This window comes from Hibiscus syriacus, unplaced genomic scaffold (assembly GCF_006381635.1).
Source record: "Hibiscus syriacus cultivar Baekdansim isolate YM2019G1 unplaced genomic scaffold, ASM638163v2 tig00006570_pilon, whole genome shotgun sequence".
Lineage (NCBI taxonomy): Eukaryota > Viridiplantae > Streptophyta > Magnoliopsida > Malvales > Malvaceae > Hibiscus > Hibiscus syriacus.
In genome coordinates, this window is record NW_024062102.1 from 1,177,560 (window position 1) to 1,183,219 (window position 5,660).

Genomic DNA, 5,660 nt, shown 5'->3' on the forward strand with positions numbered 1-5,660 from the left:
CAAACTAAAGTCCCTATATTTAAAATATTATTATTTAATATATTGTCACTAAAAAGTATTTTAAGTATATTTTAAATTATAATATAATATTATCAATGGTTAGTCAAATTGTTTTAGTAATGAATTGTATATTGAGAATTACTGACAATTGGAATTGATAATGGTTAGGGGTGCTTAAATAGCAATTAGGCCCAAACTTTGATAGTGGAGTTTAATGAGAAAATTATCTTCCATTGATCTCCACTAAACATTAATGATATTTGATCCTATCCATCCATAAAATAAAAAGAGAATTATTCTCTTTGAGATTTAAGACTTAGACACATCGTCAATATACAGGGAAGAATGTACATTAGAGGTAGGAGGGATAATTAACCTCCCAACTTTGATGATCTAATTGTATTTTAGGTCACTGATAGTTATAAAATCATTATAATTAAACTCTTGATATAACTATTTTTAGGACATTATAACTTTTAAAATTAATGAAATTAAGCCTTTAACTCAAATTTATGTGGTTTAATTATTTTTAAGACCTTTAAATTTTAAATTTAGTGAAACTAAATCTTTCATCTCTTAATTTTTATGGTTTAATTATTTTATAGGACCTTATTTATTTTAAAGTTAAACAATTTGCTCCCTCGTAATACAATCATAGTTCCGTCCCTGTTAATATATAATTACAGGATTTGTGAAAGATGAACCTTTAAGCTCACTTAATGAAGTCAATCTTCCACAATGTGAATATTACTTGAAAAGTAAAATGACCGATAAATCTTTCAATACTAAAGGTGCAAAGGATAATCAACTCTTAAAACTTATACAGACTGACATTAAAACCTGACATACTCGTTTGCTAGGAATCTAGTGACCAAGAGTTTTGATAAATATGCTAAGGCCACGAGGATGCATAATAATAATATTACCTATTTATTTCATTAGGGCAAAATGTAAGGTTATTAATGCATCATTTTAGCATAAGGTTATTAATGCATCATTTTAGCATTATTTTTATAATATTTTAACATTAAATCTCCATAAAGATTATTGAAGTATGCTTAAGACTTAAAAATACTCAACATGTAAATCACCAAACTTATGAAATACATGAAGAATTTTGGAGTATAAAGTGTACTACCTCAATGCAAATCACAAGAGGAAGCTCTTTTACTTAGCTTCGTCAACTTTCTCCTTTCCTTGCTGTAGAATGCTCATCAACTTCTTTCACTAATCAACCAAGCATATAATGAATTTATACATCGAACTAGATGTTAAGGGAAGTAAAGCTGCGAATTTAAAACATAAAACTTAATGGAAATGATCTACAGAAGCTTCCCGAGCTTAATCTCTCCATAAACCTTCAAGATAGCTTCACACCATCTTTGGACAAGACGATGAACTTTTCTTGAAGATCATGGAGTAAGGGTGATGAATCTCACCTTTATTGATGTTGGATGATTAATTTAGATGATAAGGATGAGTCTTTTAAAGTTCAAAAGCCAGGGTTTGAATGGGAGGAGTTGAAAGTAAAATATGGATGAAAGTCTAAGCTCACGTACAAACAAGGCATAGAAATCGGTCTTCAAAAGTGAAATGGGTCTAATTACACCTCATAGCCATATCTCTTTCATTCTCAATTAAAAATCCATATTTTATGGTTAATTGAATCGGGTGAACGCGTGACTATTGACTCAAAATTTTAAATCATTATATGTTACAAATGTGAGGTTTCGAATTCAAGTCATATTGTCTTGGTCAAATTTGGGGTTCCAGTTTATTTTAAAGTTTTAAAGGTTTTGATTGATGTAATTATCGGTATTACAATCTTGAAAACGATTGTTCAATCGTATTTTAAAGAAACGTTACTTTTGATGATAAACGGACAGCTTTAACAACAATGAAATGTAGGAGTGAGCATTATATCGAGGCGAGTTAAATTTTTTTGAGTTATTCGAGTTGACGAGTCGTATTTTATAATTTGAACTCAACTTAAAAAAATTTCAAGTCGAGTCGAGTTATTCTTGTATCCCTCTAGACCCAGCTTATACATTACAACTAGATCTAACGGATTACATTATTGATCTCAAAAAAACTTAAAATCGTAGTAATATTAAATAAGTTAAATCAGGTAATATAAGACATAAAACATGAAGTGTATCACAAAATATCGAATAACATAAGTAAACCAATTATCTAGTATAAAACAATATCACAAGCTTTTGTAGTAAAATAAAATACGTCAAAAAAACATGTAATTCAAAATAATGTAGGCACATGTCACCAAGTAATTGCAGTCTGAAAGAAAGAAACATTACAACAAAAAGTATTGTAGGTGATGTGTCAATTCTCCAAATGTCAAGTCAGGGTTGCCTATCTAAAAGTACCTGAAAGGGAAAATATTGGGGAGTGAACTAGGGTGCTCAGTGTGTCCCAATAGTCAAAATAAAACGTCGTATAAAAGTATACAGAAAAATAATTCAGTAAAATATCATAAAATAATCAATGAGGTTTATATTTTAAAATTCATATATATCCTCATCTTGTACACCGTAATGCAGTTTCCCAGAACTGCATCCATAAGGGCATACCCTATGCCCTATACCCGTTGGGTATAGAAGCCAATCTAAGGAAACACCTTGGGCTATAAGGACCTACCCTAGTCGAAGCATAAAAGCCTACTTAAGGGAAGTACCCCCAGGACATAAGGTCTTACCCAATGCACAAAGCAAAAGAACCACCCTAAGGAAGTACCTTAGGGTTCATATGGTCTTACTCTAGGCCCATTGGGTGCCTAGGAGCCCACCCAAAGGTCACCTTAGGTTCATAAGAATTTACCAGCTTGATTGTAGTTGCACCTCAGAGACTCCAGGTAAATCCCAGAAATACCCCGGTAAAGCAGTTAAAAAAGTATCAGTAAAGATAGTAAATCATAAATCAGACACAATTATTTCTTAGTAAAACAGGTAACCAGAAAACAGACATAAGGCGACATATTTTATGATATGTAAAACAAGAATCATGATTTAAAATCAGATAATTCATTCATAATCCAAAACAGATAGAACAAACATATCGCACACAAGGAACACACCTCGTAAAATGGGATAACTCAAGGAGTCTATTGAGCACCTGTCTCGCCACACTCTACAGCAGTGCTAAAACCTAAATCATAATAAATAGAGTTACTATTGAAGTAAAATTTTAATCTAAGTATTCATAAGGTTCACGGATCATATGAGTAATCACTAGCTCATGGGATCGAATGGATCGAGAGAAGCTGGGTCAAACTGTCGAACGGTCGGGAGATTCCCAAGTACCTTCAATAAACATTATCTTAAATTAGTCATTGACTTTAATTTAATCATGCTTAATTAAAATACTTAAGTACATATGTATGTTCGGGTTTAACGATCAATTCGAAAGCTTTCGACTTCGAATTTGGCAAAATGAACTTTGAATTCAAACTCAAAACGTTGAAAAACATAAAATATGATTTCTCAGTAAATTTGACTTTTTGTCAAAGTCAATGCTGGTCAAAGTCAATGTTGGTCAAAGTAAAAGTCAATTCTGGTCAAAGTAAAAGTCAACGAGTTGACTCATCCAAGTTGACTTAGTTCGACCCGGTTCAGTCTAATTGGACCAGTTTGGTATGATTGGATAGATTCCAGAAAGCTCATGGACCAACCGAAAAGCCCCCACGCGTACCGACAGCTCGTGTGGCGGCCAAAATGCCAGTTGAGGCGGCCCAATTACTCCTACAATTGTAACCTAACACTTCTAACCCAATTTATCTAAAAAACAATCCAATATTTTGATGAAAAATGAAGAAAAAGTTGGCCAAGACTCTTACCCACGATGGTCGATGGAGCAACGATGGAGAGCCGACAAAACAACCTGGGTTTTGTTTGAATTTTCACGAGGGATACAACGGTGAGGGCGGTAAGTAGCAACGCCGACTAGATCGGCCAAAGTCGACGAATTTCAATGGCGGTTTATAGGGTTCTCATCGAATGGTTTAACATCGATTTAGGGCGAACGAAGATGAATCTCAATGAGGAACAAGAGGGGTTTCGGTCGGCGCTAGGCGGCAGTCTTAGTGGTGGCAGAGGTGTACTCCAAGGCGGCCGGACGACGAGGAATCGGGGAAAATGAAAGCGTCGGATGGCTAGGGATTTAGGTTTTAAATTTGGTGATTTTTTGACTTTTGAAATCTGAAATGAGGGTGGTTTTATGTTATAACCCGAGTCAAATTAACCAAAAGATATTTTGGTTATTTTATTATATCAATAGTGGCCTAGTTTAGTTGTTACGAGGATGACCGACCATGTTGTTGAATAGGGTTTCAAACCCCAACAGCAACACAATTTCATTTTTTTCCTCTACAGGCCAAAAAAAAAGAAAAATTCAAGATTAAGTCCCTGAACTTCCTAAACATTCGAAAGTGGCCCAGAAATTTTTAAAATTATACATTTTGGTACCTTAATTAAATTAAATTAATTACTTTTATTTTAAATTAAATATTGGGGTGTGGCAATTCTAGTTTCTATACAAATCTTATTATAATTATAAGAAGTATTATGGTAAGGATGGATTCCAATTTTTTGATTTTCTCTAACTATATAAGATATATATATTCATATTCTTTTCACATTATAATGTTATTTATTATATCAAATATAATCTAAAATTATAAAAATATATTTATAATATTATATTTTAAAGAATATATTTTGAGGGTAAAGTATTGATGAGAGTATAAAAAGAGTCAAAGAATTGATGAGAATAAAGAATTTGCAAACAATTGCAGAAAAAAAAACAAATTGAGTAAAATGCAAAGTTAATGGACTAAATTAAAAGAGAATATTTTTAGTAAAAAAAGGGAATTGAAGTTACATATGTATTCTATAGTGACATAGGAGCATGTGGTTCAAATTTGATAAAAATAAAACGATTGATGAATTGAAGAAATAAGAAAATCATAAAAAGTTGAGGGACTAAATAAAAAATTTAAAATAATGTTAACAAAAAGGGAAATTGAAAGTATATATGTACTCTATGTTGTTCAAATTTTCGATCATAGACTAGGAATGAATAAGATAAGAAGACTTGAAGTCTTGAAGAAAGTTGAGCCTCAAGCTTCGTGATTCAGTGCAGGACATAACTAAGAACAATGAACATTGACACACATACAGCTCACCATGAGAAAGAAGAGAATCTTTTTCTTTGCAAATAGTTGTAGGGCTTGTGTTTTTTCTTTAGTTATATTAAACTAATTTAGATAATTTTTTTATTCAGGTTCAAAATTGAGTGGGTCTTGAAATCTTAATGGGTCTAGGATTAAAAATTAGTTGGGTATTGACATCTTTAATGAGTATGGGCTTCACAAATATACACAACATATTTAATATTTTCAATTAATTTTCTAATACATTTAAGAATATAAAGAACATACCTAATTCATTCCATTATTACTATCTCTATAACAAAACAAAAATAAAACTAAATTAAGATCGATTAATTAGTCAAGTGATTCAAACGTCGATATTTATATTAAGAATGTAATATTTCTCAATTAATAAAAAACCTTTAAATCATTGAAAAATAGTAATTTGAAAGTTTTCGAATTTACAACTTCAAATAGAATAATATTATTTTTGAAT

At 31.5% G+C, this 5,660-nt stretch overlaps 1 long non-coding RNA gene across 2 annotated transcripts; it reads right to left on the reverse strand.

Moving 5' to 3' along the window:
• Window positions 1–2,341: 2,341 nt before the first annotated feature.
• Window positions 2,342–4,258, reverse strand: LOC120200790. Of its 2 annotated transcripts, XR_005523602.1 has the most exons (4): window positions 3,851–4,257; window positions 3,247–3,317; window positions 3,092–3,162; window positions 2,342–2,384 (listed from the first exon to the last, which is right to left on the reverse strand). It is a non-coding gene; the product is annotated as an uncharacterized LOC120200790 (long non-coding RNA). The 2 variants fall into 2 exon arrangements; XR_005523601.1 differs by having other exon boundaries at window positions 3,092–3,317; window positions 3,851–4,258.
• Window positions 4,259–5,660: the final 1,402 nt, after the last annotated feature.